Source organism: Xenopus laevis, chromosome 8L (genome assembly GCF_017654675.1).
Source record: "Xenopus laevis strain J_2021 chromosome 8L, Xenopus_laevis_v10.1, whole genome shotgun sequence".
Taxonomy (NCBI): domain Eukaryota; kingdom Metazoa; phylum Chordata; class Amphibia; order Anura; family Pipidae; genus Xenopus; species Xenopus laevis.
This window is the reverse complement of record NC_054385.1, coordinates 36,442,758-36,458,954: the sequence shown is the minus strand read 5'-3', so window position 1 is coordinate 36,458,954 and position 16,197 is coordinate 36,442,758. Positions and strand designations below refer to the sequence as shown.

Here is a 16,197-nt window from a genome sequence, read left to right as displayed (position 1 = left end):
CTACTAAGTTATCCTAAATAACTTAAAGTGAAAAAATTGATAAGGATAAATAAATTTCTATGAAGCTAAGTTCATCTAAAAATTAGTAATACTTCACAAATTCATCCAGGATTTAGCTAATTATGTATAATTCATTAAACAATTTTAAATAAAAAGATATAATTAGGATATTTCAATTAATATTTCAGAAATCACAATTGATTATCAAATAAAGTGCGGTGCAAAAAATGAATGTGTATGATCTAGATAATTAATTGGCTGATTAAAAGGTAGTATAAAAAATGACCATAATTGAGAGTGGGTTAAAAAAATCTGTAGCCACAATCCATAAGACAGTTAATAGAAATTGAGTTGTCCCGTAAACTAGCTGCCTGATTTTTTCTAGATCCTGGGACACCACAAATATAAGGCAGGACAGGGTAACCGGGGCTGAGGCTTTGGTATTTAACTTGCCCTAGATGTTTAAAAAAGGCTAAGTAACCCTAAAAAGCCACAAACCCACGGCCCCTTAGAATGGAAGGAAGAATGCAGAGGTTGTAAAGAAAAGGAGAGGATTTGACCCAACAGCCCTTCGCCCCACTTCCGTTACACTCAGAACCAGACTGTTGATCTATAAGCTAAATTTAAAGAAAAAATCGAGTTGAATCAAGAGAACAATTAGAATCTCCAGGGAACGCCGACATACGTTTCGCTAAAGAGCTTTGTCAAGGCAGAAAAGGTTAACATTTTGCTCTTAACAAAGTTATAGATTTTCAAAAAGGTCTCCTGAATTCAATAAAAAAAGAAAATATTAGTTTGGGGCTGCTACACTGGGCATCTCTTATTTAAACTAAAATATGCCTGCATAATACTATCATAATAAACTCACTCTCTCACCCCACTAGTAAATCTAAGCTTTGACTCACATCCTACTACAGAAAGTATCCAATGTAATCTAAAAGCTCAGGCATTCACTAGTACAATATCTTAAAGGTGTGGGTCACCTTTCTGTGTTCAAAATTCTGCTGTGGTTTGTAGATGGCAGTGTTATAAGTGGAGTTCTTGGCAGATCTGTGAATTGTGAGGGAAAACATGCCAGGCTGGAACTTTTTTATGCTTTGCAAAGAAACCCATATTAGTAAATGACATGCTAAATTATGAGCAAATCCCCAGTTTACTAAAATGGAATATGCAGTTGAAAATACACATATTACACAAGAATAAGTTTGGATTGTATTGTTCTGTATTTATGTATATAGTGCTACGGATATATTTATATATATATTTATATAATATATTTTAGTAATGCTCCTGAGAAGGATGGTTTAGTCATGGAATGTGTGTGGATGAGGGAAAGGTCTAATGCCAGTCAGTGTGACTCCTACACACCTTGCTGGGGAGACCTGGTGTAGGGAGACATTGCTTACTGTAAGGTAGAACAGTTGTATTTAGAAGGGAATATGATCAACTCAGTCTCTGACATATTATGTGTGAGGCAAGCAGCCATCCATGCTACTGTTGTAGTTACATGGCCTTTAAAATATATTAGAAAAAGCATGTTTAAACCATTTATTAGCCTCCAAATTGTTAATGGAAGCCCTAACCAAACCTCAGGTTTCTTCTTCATAGTGTCTGATTCATAAATGTAAACCTTTAAATAAATGAATGCAACGTTGATCAGAGTGTTATTATAAGAACTTTTGGAATTGACATCAATTACTTTTTTTTAAAACGCCAAAATATTAGGATACATGTACTGCTAATATACTTTTTGTAACAGCAGCACCAGCTGTACGAATTGGCTTTACAGTACTAATGAGGGTTGCTTAACATTTGAACGGCACAATCATGATTGTTGAGCTATGCCTTGTATTCATATGCTGCTTCTTATCCAGGAAGTGTAAATTCTGTGGAGCTGTATTAGGGCAATAGTGTATAAAGAGATACACAAAGTTAATCAAGTTGCATGCCTTTTTTCTATCATCAGCATTTTTCTATAACAAATACCTATACAGTTGCTAATTATCGTATAATACATTGTTTTCAACCCACTGCGGCTTTGCTCAACAAACATATCCTCACTCTCCTTCCATGTTACTGCTTCTTCCAGCCTGGTAAAGCCCACTTATTTACATGTTTTGTAGTGTCGAAGAGATGAAGGATTGTACATGAGTTCCAGGTTGTAGAAAGGAACATGACTGCATTTATGAGATTTTTGTGCTCTCACATTTTCCCTTTACATAATAACATATCCTACTCTTTTTTTCCTTATCAACTTATCTAATATAAGTATTTTTTAAAAAAAAGTTATGCAAAAAACAACCGGACTTGCTGAGTAATTATTGAAGATGTTTCATTACTCATCTGAGCAGCTTCTTCAGTTCAACTGACTGGTGTGGGAAGTTCTCGGCATATAAACTCTTCCACTAATCCAATCACAGCGGCACATTGTAACTCTTCAGAGAGGTGACATCTGAAATTCACAGATTGATTCTGTGTAGTTACTGTGATAGGATTACCAATGTGTCATGCAACTCCTAGAAATAGGTGTTACTTGTGAGAGTTGCATTAATGGATGTGTGAAGTGTTCTGAATCTGCCGGGGAACAGATGTTAGAACAGCATTGTATGTAGCAGACAAGTGGTGTCGAAGGCCCCCGCCTCTGTTCAGGGATGGTTTCTCCACCTTGACATGAATCGCCTCTTTCACGCCTCGTTCAAACCAGCAGTCTTCTTTATCCAAGATTTGGACATTGCTATCTTCAAACGAGTGTCCCTTGTCTTTTAGGTGTTGAAAGAGTCTTGCCCTGTAGAGTTCGCTCTCCTATGCTGAGCCATTCGCTTGGTGAGCAGTTGTTTTGTCTTCCCATTGTATAGATCAGTGCACTCCTCAACTTGATCAACTTGATTCTTCTCTTAGGCTGAGATTATGGAATTGAGAAATACATATTGTCAGGAGTCGAGGCGAGTCCGAAGGTATGAGCCTCCCCCACGCTTCCCACTGAGTTGCGCCCTGAGGGTTGAGACAGGACGTTCCCAGATGAGGAATAGCAGGAGTGCTAGATGAGCCCACAGAAATAACAGTTCGTAATAAGGGCCAGCACTTATCTGCAGGAGACGAAGCGAAGTCTGGAACAGGCCGGGTCATACACAGGAAATGATCAAGAAGCAGGAGCCAGTTGAGGGAAATCCAGAAGAGTAGTCAGAAAGCCAAGGTTGAGATCAGACGAGCAAATACAGGAATCCAGGGATAATCAGAAGAGTAGTCAGGAACAAGGCGTGGTCGAAATCAGAATAAACATCAGTAGTATACGCTTAGTGTCAGTAAGACGATCACCTCGCACTGGGCCTAGGTCGGAGTGACCTTTTAACCCCAGGACGCATGTTGGCGTCAGAACGCGCGCCTGCGTCAGAACGCGCGCGCGCACGTAAATGCGCGCCCGCGTCAGAACGCGCGTGCGCACGTAAATGCGCGCCCGCGTCTAAACACACGCGCGCATCAGGACACGCGCTCGACCCCGCAACAAGCGCCGGAGTGGAAGCACAGGCCTGGGGAGATGTCGGCTCAGCTTGAGCCAGATCTTCTGGATCCCGACACATATATTTGAGAAAAAACAATATTCTGAAAAGATACATTAAGATGAACTTTCAATTGATTCGACAATATACAGTGATATGAAAAAGTTCGGGAACCCCTCTTAACCCCTGCATAACTTCCACTTTATGACTGATGCTTGAACATTATCCTGAAGAATTTGTTGATATTGGGTTGAATTAATCCGACCCTCGACTTTAACAAGGGCCCCAGTCCCTGAACTAGCCCCGCAGCCCCACAGCATGATGGAACCTTCCTTTGACAGTTAGTAGCAGGTGTTTTTCTTGGAATGTGGTGTTTTTCTTCCGCCATGCAAAGTGCTTTTAGTTATGACCAAATAACTAATTTTTTGCCTCATAAGTCCAAAGCACTTTGTTCCAAAATGACTGTGGCTTGTCTAAATGAGCTTTTGCATACAACAAGTGACTCTGTTTGTGGCATCACCCTGCCATACAGATGTTCTTTGTGCAAACTGCGCTGAGTTGTAGAACGATGTACAGATACACCATCTGCAGCAAGAGGTTCTTGCAGGTCTTTGGAGGTGATGTTTGGGTTGTCTGTAACAATTCTCACACTCCTCGGCATATGCCGCTCTTGTATTTTTCTTGGCCTGCCAGACCTGGGTTTTATAGCAACTGTGCCTGTGGCCTTCTATTTCCTGATTACATCCCTCACAGTTGAAACTGACAGTTTAAACCTCTGAGATGGCTTTTTGTAGCCATGATAGTGAACAATCTTTGTTTTCAGATCTTTTGAGAGTTGCTTTGAGGGTCCCATGCTGTCACTATTCAGAGGAGAGTCAAACAGAAGCACAACATGCAATTGGCCACCTTAAATACATTTTCTCATGATTGTAGACACCTGCCTATGAAGTTCAAGGCTTAACAAGCTAATCCACCCAATTTGGTGTTGCCAGTAATCAGTCTTGAGCAGTTACGTGCATTCAAATTAGCAAAATTACCCACATTTTTGCACAGCCAGTTTTTCACATTTGATTTAATTTCATACAACTGAATACTGTTTCACTAAAAATCATTGTTCAGAAAACACCCCAGTACTCAAAAGTTTCCTGGGAAATGAAAGACATACCACTGTTATCTTTTTTGTTGAAATTGGAGTAAATTATTATGCAGGCTGAGAAGGGTTCCCAAACTTTTTCATATGACTGTAATTGCTTATACCCACCACTTGCAGAAGATCCACAATTTCTGAGCTGAACTGAAATATATTGGTTTGTTGTTGCCCTTTGTAACATGGAATAATGTTGGTGGCCATTTAGTAGATGACAACACCTGATAACCACCAATCTGCTGCTGTGTTGTACTCCTTCCTTACCTTGAAGAGAAGAAACAGATCAAATCACAGTGTGTGTAAGTATGACTCTGCATGTAGTTTGTAGGCACAAACAGAGATGTCTATTTATACTGCAGGCTGTTCTCTTGGATATATTTGGTTGCTTATTGATAATGTATAAATGCTGAACGCTGCAGTGTCTGTGGTGCAAATGAATCAATAGTGGGATTTGGGGATCCAGTGCAACATGTTTTACTACTGGTTACTGGGTTAATAATAAAGCAGGGAAGGTAGATTTGTATCTCATCGTGGAGTGCCATACAACTGATAAACTGATAAAAATGATATAATGACAGTGCCATTAGCCTTACCCCTCTGCCTTTTGCCTTGGTGTTATGGAGATTAAACATAAGAAGCAATCTGAGAGGTGTTACACTGATGCCTCAGCTCCACCGCTGCCCCACGTCAGCTCCACCCCAGCACAGCCTGGTTCCACCCTATTTTGCCACCATTGTGTCCCCTTTCTTTTTGTATTTCAAGAAAACTTTATTCATCAAGAATACACAGGTTTACAATAGATATGCATTTAAGTGTCATATCAAACTATTACATAGATTTGTAAACTACAGAAATTGCAAGCTAACTTTTCTCAAAATAAGCACACGAAAGTTAAAGTAGATATTGCAGTAATAAGGATGATAAGGAAAGGATGGGAAGAAAAGAGGGGGGTGGGGAGCTTGGAGGCAAATATCTTGCAAATAAGTGATACATTACAGACTCTTATGTGCATGTAGGTAAGAGATCCAGGGCTGCCAGGTCATTATAAAGTTTTCTTTCTTTACTGCTAAGTATGAGGTCAATTCCTCCATTAGGTAAATATCCTTGACATTGGTGATCCATTCCTCAAAGGTCGGGGAAGCGACTTCTCTCCAGTGTCTCGGTATTAGTATTTTTGCCGCCAGCAATAATTGACTAAGCAAACTATATTTGAATGAATGTTCTGGGGTGTCAGTGTGGGACAACAGTAGTAGTTGGGGTGTAAGATCTACCTGGTAACCTAAAATCTCCCGACATGCCATTTGTACATCATTCCAGAATACCTTTAACTTATCACAAAAAAAACAGAGATGAGATACCGTTCCCACTTCCTCATGACACCTCCAGCATGTATTGTCCGGTATCAAGTGCATTTGAAATAATTTGACAGGCGTCCTATACCATCGCGACAATATCTTATACGATTTTTTTCGAAACCTGTTACTTATCGAGCATTTTGCCAGCAACCTGAAAATTTTTTCCCATTCACTCTCTGATATATTCAACTGTAGTTCCTGTTCCCAGGCTCTAGTAAAATGCGGTAACATAGGATATTTTTTTTGTATTATCAATTTATAAAGCGTTGATATTAAATGGTGTGGGACAGTTGTCCTATCACAAAGGGTTTCGAACTCTGTCAATAAACGGTTGGCTCGTTGGAGCATTGGGTTCAATTGAAGAAAATGTTGGAGTTGACAATACCTCCACTGGTCCCTGTCATCCCATGTACTTTCAGATTCCTTGATTACGGACTCATAAGTTTCTGGTTTGAGAACATGTTTTAACTGTAAATTTTGTACTCCAAAAGCTGATGCCATTCCCTTGTCTAGTATTCCCGGCATAAAATCCAGATTTTGACTCAGAGCAGCTAATGGAGAAGGATAGGGGATGAGCCGATACTTTTGGTTAAAATAAAACCAGAACGATTCCAAGGCTAACGTTTGAGGATTACCTTTCAGGTTTAAGGCTATATGTTTCCCTTTATTCCAGAGAATATTATTGACGGGGAATTTGGCCGCTTTATCTTCCAGACATTTCCATTGTTTTGCAGAGCGAGGATTAGAGTGTTCAACCAGTTTCGCTAACAGACAAGCTTGGTAGTACGAGTATAAGTCTGGAAGGCTTAGACCACCCCTTCCTTTAGGTTGATACAAAATAGATCTACTAATCCGAGGATGTTTATTGGCCCACACAAATTTGCAGATAATAGTAGTCAGAGTTGTAAAAAACCCTTTAGGTATCAGAATAGGCAAGGTTTGAAACAGGTATAAAATTTTTGGTAAAATCGACATTTTAACAATAGATATTCTACCCGACCAAGTAAAATGGGTCTCGTCCCATTCTTTTAACAAGGTGGATATAGTATCAACCATAGGTTTGTAGTTGTAGGCATACACTTTATCTAAGTCATGTGGTATATAGACACCCAGGTATTTGATTTTGTCCACTTGCCATTGAAATTTAAAGTTAGCTCTCAATTGGTGAATCGCAGATTGCTGCATATAAATGGGGAGGGCTTCAGATTTGGTCATGTTAATCTTATAATTTGAGAGCTCACCATATAACGCAAGCTCCTTTAAAGCATTGGGCATTGAAATATGCGGGTTTGTTATAACTAAAAGCAGATCATCTGCAAATGCGGCAAGTTTATATACCTGCGTGTCAACGAGCATACCTGAGATATCTGGATTATTTCGTAATGCTATCAATAAATGTTCCATGCATAGGACGTAGAGCAACGGGGATAATGGGCAGCCTTTTCGAGTTCCATTTCTTATGTCAAACGTATCCGAAAGGATGCCATTTAGCCTTATTTTTGCTGCCGGTGATGTGTAGACAGCCATAATTTTATCTCTGAAGGGTTTCTCAATTCCAGTGCCTTCTAAAACTAATTTGAGAAATGTCCAGTTAACTCTATCGAACGCCTTCTCAGCATCAGTGGAAAGGAGCAGAGAAGGCGTTCGATGAACCTTCGCCCAGTTAATCAAATTAAGGATTTTCATGGTGTTCTCTTTGCCCTCTCTACCCTTAATAAAACCGACTTGGTCGTCATGTATCCAACTAGGGAGAAGTGGGTTAAGTCTCTGCGCTATAATTTTAGTATATAGTTTTAAATCAATATTCAGTAAGGATATAGGTCTATAATTACCACAACGAGTAATATCTTTACCTATCTTAGGGATGACCGCGATATAAGCTAGCAAGGCTTCTTTATTTAAGGGGTGGTTCTCATCAATCTCGTTTATAAAATTGAGGAAAAGGGGGGCAAATGAGCGGAGAAAACCTTATAGAACTTCCCAGTGTAACCATCCGGCCCTGGGGATTTGTGCAGTTTTAAATTTCTGATAGCATTTAGTACTTCATGTTGTTGGAACGGGGTACTCAATTCCCGAAGGAGGGTTTCTATTTTGCTATATAAGTTTTAATTCTAGCTTCCAGTGATTCTTGAGTCATAGTTTGAGGGATGTTGTATAAATCCTGATAGTATTGTTTAAAAGTTTCGGCTATTTTTGTCGGTAGGATCTGTAGATTACTTTTCTGATCATTGATTTTGTGTATGTAAGACAGATTTTGTCTATGTTTTAGGGCGTTAGCTAACAGTCTCCCTGTTTGTTGCCAAACTCGTAATATTTTTGTTTTAGTTTAATCATTGCATGTTTGCTATAGACATTTAATAACTGCCTTAATTCCGTTCTTTTCGCCGTCAAAGCTTTAAGGTTTTCTAGAGATGGGTTTTCAATGTGTTGGGCTTCTGACTGCTGTATTTGATGAAGTATACTATCAAGTGTGCTCTGTCGTAGTCTTTTAAGGCGCGCGCCATGCTTAATCAAAATACCTCTGACCAAGCATTTCAACGCTTGCCATTTTGTTTGCTGTGAGGTGGCATCGTCCCTTACTCTGGGGATATAGTCCCTAATAGCTTCCACAATTTCGTCCCTGCATTCAGCATTATCTAATAGGTTGTCATTAAGCCTCCAATTCCAAGCTGGCTTAGGTTTGGTAGGTATGTTAAGTACAATATGAACTGCCGCATGGTCCGACCAAGTTATGCTATCAATATCCGCTTTCACAAGCCAATGCAAGTAGTGTTGAGAGATAAGAACATAGTCTAAACGGGAATAACTCTTTTGGGGGAACGAAAAATGGGTAAATTGTTTAGCACTAGGATTGAGATATCTCCAAGAGTCTATGACCCTAATTCTTTGAAGTGATTTGGCAGCTTGAGAAATATGTTTAGGAGTTAGCAGGGAATGCCCTTTGGACGTGTCTAGTATGGGATTCAGTGCCATATTGAGATCTCCTCCTAAGATCAGTATCCCTTCCAAAAAAATAGAAATCTTTGTACTTAGTTTGGTCAAATATTGCGCTTGACCCTGATTAGGAAGATAGACACTGCCGATCGTACAAGGTGTATGGTGTAATAGGCCTTTTATCAGAACGTACCTCCCATTGGGATCTACAAGGCTATCCTCGACCTTAAAATCTATGGATTTTTTAATGGCTATGGCTACTCCCTTCGTTTTTTGTATGGGGTTGTTGCTGAAAAACCACTGGGAGTATTGGCCTAATTTATGCATCTGCGGGGCCTCTTTCTTAAAATGTGTTTCCTGAAGTAAAAGTATGTCCCCCTTATCTTTCCTCATCAGACTTATCATTTGCTTCCTTTTTTCCGGAACATTTAGGCCATTCACATTTAGAGAAATTATTTTCAATATATATATATATATATATATATATATATATATAAACAACTCACCAACTGCAGTGCCTCCAAGCTCTGGATGGGGTAGGGTAAGAGGGTAGAATTCGTAGAAAAAAGTGATAGAAACACAACCCAAACATGCTTCGCATTTGTACACTGTGCGAAAGCCAAAACAACATATTACTAATAAATGCATGAACATAGAAAAAGTGGAAAAGAGAAACACAAACGTTTCAAATGGGCTTCTCTCCTGTAAACGCCAATCAGTCAACAGACATTTTGTCTGGCCCATTACTGGGGGGGGTGTTGAGCAACATGTGATTCGTAGTTGCTTCGTTAGCAGGAAATGCTAGATCTCATGCAGAACAAAAAGAAGTAGGATCAATTTAAGTGGAGCATATTAAAGAAAAACGGCAAAATTACTAGATGTTCCTCCAGTTGAATCACGGATTCATCCAGGATTAGACGGAGTGGGACTTCCGGGAGGTTTGCCTGTCGCTTGCCTTGACCTGCTTCTCTTTGCTTTAGGCGAGTCAACCTCTGTCCACGGTTCTTAGTGCGGCATCGGAATAGGTAGCGGCAGTTGCACAAATTTAATCCAGTCTGACAGATCAAGTTTCGGTGCGTTGCAAACTTGAAGAAAGGGGTGTAGATCTTCCGGTGTAGATAGTGTGTATAGCTTCCCTGCAATTGTGGCCTGTACGCTGAACGGATATCCCCACCTGAATAAAAAAATTTTTTCTTTCAGGAAGTTCGTCAAAGGCTTGAGGAGTCTCCTTTGTTGTAAAGTGTACCATGAAAGGTCTTGCATGATGGAGACTTCGGCGCCATCCATTTTGATCAGCTTCTGTTGCCTGGCTTTAGAGAGTATTTCATCTTTCACTGTAAAATGTAACAAGCAGCAGATAACGTCCCTCGGTTTGTCAGATGGGAGTCCCTTCGGTCTGAGAGCTCTATGAACCCTTTCAATGTGTATCTCATTGGTGTCCGGCATTTTGAGCACCGAATTGAACAATGAGGTCACCGTCTGTTTGAGGGAGGATGCTTCCACTGTTTCTGGCAGACCTCTTATGCGTAGATTGCACCGTCTCCCTCTGTTATCAAGGTCCTCAACTCTACGAGTCAAGGATTGTATGGCTTTATTTTGTATTAACGATACATTGAGTAGTGAGTCAACTGATTGCTCAATTTGCTCCGTTCGGCCTTCTACTGCCTCCGTTCTGGCATGAAGGGATGCGATTTCTGTTTTGAGATCTGCAACCTCTTCTCGCAGGGCCGTTTTAATCTGGGTCGCTAAATCTTTCAAGTCTCTTTTTGTGGGTAAAGTTTTTAAGAGGGCATATGCATTGCTTTCAGAAATTGTAGAGTCATCATCAGAGGCCTGATCATCTCCCTCCGCCTGGTCCAACCTCTCTGTTTCCACCCGTGCCCGTTCCTGCTCCGCTGGGGCTAGAAACTTCTTTAAGAATTTCTGAGATTCAGTCATTTTATGCTGTTTCGGGGTGTCTTTGCTGCCCTCTTTTTTGCCATATTTACCCATATTAGTAAGGTTATTTTCCACTTAGCAAGATGATCTCTAGCATAAGGTAGGTATTATATATCCATGGAGGGGTGTAGTCAGACCTAAACCTCAGTAACAGCCGACGTATAGGAGCCTCGTGAGGCTGACAAGGCCTCCCTGCTTGGGGTAGAGTACACGGTGCACCCTATTTAAGCTGCTGTGTATTATCAGCCCAGCGTACCAGAGGTGGTCTTGGCAGCAAGATATTTATAGGTGCATGGGTACTATCAATCCTGAAGCGTTGCCTTGCTACAGTATACTATGTGAGGCCCTGATGACGCACCTCTCATTCCCTGGGCCTGTGACAGGCCTGCAGGTGCCTCAGTCCGTTGTGGGCAAGGTATGGAAAAGTCCCTCTGTGGCAGAGGTACTCACCCCTTCAAGGTGTTCCTGAGCGGCCCCCAATAGCTCTCCAGGTCCAGGCGCGTCACAGCCCCCCTGGCGTTCCTTCCGCGGCTCCACAAATTTAGACCGCAGCTCCGGTAAGTAGCTAGGCCGGAATCCCCGCTCGGCTTGTACTGGCCGTAGCGCCTCAGGGAAGGGCTCCTCTGGTAGCGGTCGCCTTCCCCCACTCGTTCGGAGTGGGTTTGGCGATGTCAGGTGAGGTGCGCCAATAATATGGGGCACTTTGGCAAGCTGTGTGGCGTGCTCTAAAGATGTGCGTCTGCACAGTTGCCCGGTCGGCCGCGCCCCCCCATTGTGTCCCCTTTCAACTATATGCCCTGGGCTACACCCAGATAGCGCCTATGTAAATCTGCCTCTGTGCTTATTAAAGTCAGAGCAAGAATGAGTGTTAAGCTTGGAATCTTCTAATTTGGCTGAGCTATTTACCTTTTTTTCATTACTAAGCACTTGTTCAGAAGCAAGACATGTGGAGAGTGGGTATGATAGAATATATAACTTTAATCTGCCAGTATTCTCACCTCTTTCACCCTACTCCTCTGATCTTACAACTGAACTTTAACTGGCTTGTTCTTTCATGCCCAGGATCTTAGAGTGTGGAAAGTAAACAAAACGTGCAAGAAATTATATTCAGAGATTTGTAGTTGAGCTTTGAGTTTGCTGAATAAACTGTCATAAAATAACCTCTCTGACAGTCTCTGGGAAGAGACTGTGGCTGTGGGATAGCAGGTATAGTAGGGAAAGATGGTGCCTATAGTAGCAGTGGGGATAATAGCCTCTGGGAAGGGACTGTGGCTTTGGGATAGCAGGTATAGTAAGGAGAGATGGTGCCTCTAATAGCAGTGGGGATAATAGTCTCTTGGAAGGGAGTGTGGCTGTGGGATAGCAGGTATAGTAGGGAGAGATGGTGCTTATAGTAACATTGGGATAATAGTGTTTGGGAAGAGACTGTGACTGTGGAATAGCAGATATAGTAGGGAGAGATGGTGCCTATAGTAAGACTGGGAGATAACAGCCACTGGGAAGATAATTTGTGTTTGGCATGTATAGTAGTCTGAAATAATTACAGTAACATTATATATTGTTTTGGTTGAAGAAGTACAATTCCCAGCACCCAATGGACAATTGAAAACTTGGAGCTAAAGGCAACAATTAAATGGTTAAAGATGACACAGCCATAATTAATTTAATAATGAGGCTTTTAAAGCCTCTTTTGCCCCAGGCTCTACCAACACTAAAGACAATCCTGCTCAAGTACTCCAGGTAGTCAGGGTGAGAGTTACAGTTGATTATTTTTGTAGATATCAGGAATTATAACAAGATTACTCTTGTAGCCATGTATATATCTTCATAGTCAGTGAAACAGTACGTGATTTCTTTCCAGTTTTCATATGTTAGCCCAAACTTAATGCTTCTGTGTCCTGGCCTTCAAACAAAAGGATTCAAAAGTATTCTATCTGTTTCATACTGAATAGAACCTGTAATCTTCCATGATATATCAAGCCATTCCTTACACCTATAAAATGTAAACTTCTTTTCATAAACAGACACCAGGAAGCCAATTCTCAGACCAGCATGTTTTTTTTTAATTGAGAACATTTAAGTCTATTCAGCAAAAAACAATAATAATTTAAGAAAACAAAAAACACTTGGCAGACAGGGTTTCCAGCTTTTAAAATAAAGCTTTAAAAATGTGATGAAAATGACCCCCTAAATATACTGTATATTCTTGAACATTCTCTAGAATCATCATCCATCTGAACTGGAAGAAAGAACTAAGAACTAAAGGATCAGAGATGTTTCTCATCAGTTAATGAGTCTTGATGAAAAAGTTAGGTGCGTGATCTTCAAACTGATTGAACTCATCGGTTCCAGCCACAAGGACAGTTGCAGGGAATGTTCTGGGACGTTCGGGATCCTGTGAAATTAAATGAAATGTCATGTGTTTAGCTGCTTTAATAAACTATTCTGTCTCAGAAGCAGAAATACAGTGCTGCAATTCAAGAATAACCAATGGTAGTTAATGGTGGTTATGCTTCTTCTGTCTTTTTGAGAAGTAAACCACAAGCCTCCATGCAGGTGATTAACTAGAAATGACTGGCCCTTCAGCAAAATCTTTTTAGGTCCTGCAAACACCAAACTTTGGAAAAGAAGATCTGATTTGCACCCATACATTGTAAATGTGCCTCCTAGCAACTACTGGACCTGATGTCTATATACATACTGTATGCTTCTATTTTCCTGTATTTTATATAGACCACATGAAATCTTTTTACATTTCACTTTCGTTTTCTAATGGTTGCTAAGACATTCGAAGTTTTAGACTATCAATACCAGGCTTTATACAACATTTATACACCCTGGATCGCCTGCACAAACTGTTTCCAAATCACCCTCCCACTTGCTGGAGAAATTGTGGGGCCCAAGGCACACTCCCACATATTTTTTGGGACTGTCCCTCCATCCAACAACTCTGGAAAGAGGTAGCAGATCTCATTAGCCGGATAATAGCCCGTCCTGTCCCATTGGATCCGATTGTTCTCCTACTTGGTAAACCCATCCCCAAATTACGTAGATGTGGTCAGGCTCTAGTGAATCAGATCTTAACGGCTACACGCCTAGCAATTGCCTCCAGATGGAAGGACCCAACACCGCCAACTAAGCCTGAAATCATCCGGAGAGTTAACAGCAACAGAATATTTGAGTCAAACATTGCCTACATCCAAAACAGGATGGATTATTTTCTCAAGGTCTGGTCATTGTGGGAACTTAGAGGTTTGGCCTCGTAGCAATCATTGAGACCCTTGTGCAGTCCTCCCCATATTACGCCACGATGCCCATGTCCCTTTGGTCATATAACTGGCTCTATCTCCATGCCTGAGCCCACCCCCTCATTGCTCATTTTGTCCCCCAATATGTATGTAGTTTATCATAACCCGAGATTATGCCTGACTTCCATACAACCAATGCAAATGCCTGTTGCACTACAATGTCTCTTGCTCCTATTGGAGCCCTTTTTATTTTCTTTTTCTTTTCATGTTGTTTTGCACTAACCTGTGACATATGCATTACTTTTACTTTTTTATGTACCACAAAGTGCTTTATTTACTGAAAAATTGCAAATAAAACATAAGTTACAAAAAAAAGAAAATGTTCATCAATACCCAAATTTGTTCATGTTATTTGTTTATATAGTCAGTAGCTTCTAAAAACTTTGACAACAACAACATGTTTTAGTGCATTGATGATTATGTGCAAGCCTACACAAAATACCCATATAATAATGTAATTAATTACTGACTGTTGCTGGGTAATATATGTAGTATAACTATCACCTCATCAATAATATTTCCCGCTAGACATCTGTCTATCGATATATACTGTATAAATATATTTATTCTGTCTGTCCATCCATCTGCTCTTGGTTTCTCACCTTGACAGGATATGCAGTTGTGGGCACATAGCGGATGACAAACCCACATCTTCTTCTCTCTGACATGTTGGCTTCACTGGCAGAGAACTGTCAATCCATCATGGACCTAAAATCATAAAGATTCAAATGTATAACTTTTGTTATATGCCAGGATCTCTTGATTTTTTTGCAGAGTGACAAAATTGTTCCCATCCCGTCATTTATTACTAGATAGATAAAAAAAATTACATGTATTCTTATATAAAAATTATACATAGATGGCATCATACACAGACGGGGATATATACAACGAGCCTTACTGCACGTAAAGTGCAAAAAAGACCACATTCTGCCATTTTATTTGCACTTTGCATACTGCATGGAGCATTTGGGTCTCATTGACCCATTACCATAAGAAAGTGCTTGAACTCTTGCTCAAAACTAGAGATGGGCGAATCTGACCCATTTTGTTTCACCAAAAATTCGCCTCGGGCGAATTTTCGCCGACGCCCATTAAAGTCTATGGGTGTCATTTCCACAGCGAAACAAGGCGAAAAAATGTGCCCATCCCTCAAAACACAGTGCAGAGACTTGCAGAAAATTTTTAAACAGAAAACGGTAGATTGCAGATGCTATAGTTTCTATATTTATAATGAACCAGTAATTTTTAAAATACTTTTGCACTTACAGACATCTGTCCGGCTTTGAGGGGACACTCAACCAAATCCTCCACCTGCACCAAGTGTCTGGGTATTTCCTGGTTTGTAGTCAGCAAGTTTCCTGGGATTTCTGCCACTCTATGTTCCAAAATGCCTTGTTTGTGACTTCCTGTAAAATGAAGGTTAAGCTGCTAATAAATTGTTTGTCCAATATACATACTGTCATTTTATTATGTTGCAATTTTTAACAATTCACTGTCCCTTTTAATTTATACATAAGTACAAAAGTTAATACCTGGAATAACTTGCAGGACTCCATTTTCTGCATCCACATCATCAAATGCCAGCCACACAGAAGCCACAGGTCCTCCTTCGAATCCCCAATACCTGGAAGGATAAAGAGAACCCATTACTGATCTGTGCTACAGTGGACAAGTTTCTTGACTTATTTACTAAATAATTCAGATATCTTTATACTCACTTCATGTCCTGATGCCAAGCAACGTATGGAGCAGTGCTGTCTTTGTGGGGGACGTCAGAGGAAGGGTATTTACAGATAAAAAAAAACTGGTTTATTTACTGACTGGAAATCCTGAATGGTTGTGCAAGTTTGGAGAGAAGAGCAATTCATTTCAGTGTGTGATGTAATGATCTTGGTTGAATAATTATGCTAATCCACTTTCACTATTGTCAGACTGCCTCACCCTCTCATAAACAAACTTGGAGTAATTTGTCCTAAATTCTTTCTTCTCTGTTAAAAAAAAGAACATTACTCTTA

General features: G+C 40.4%; 1 pseudogene; it reads right to left on the bottom strand.

The window, feature by feature from the left end:
- Positions 1–12,910: 12,910 nt before the first annotated feature.
- LOC121397290 lies at positions 12,911–15,995 on the bottom strand (annotated as a pseudogene).
- Positions 15,996–16,197: the final 202 nt, after the last annotated feature.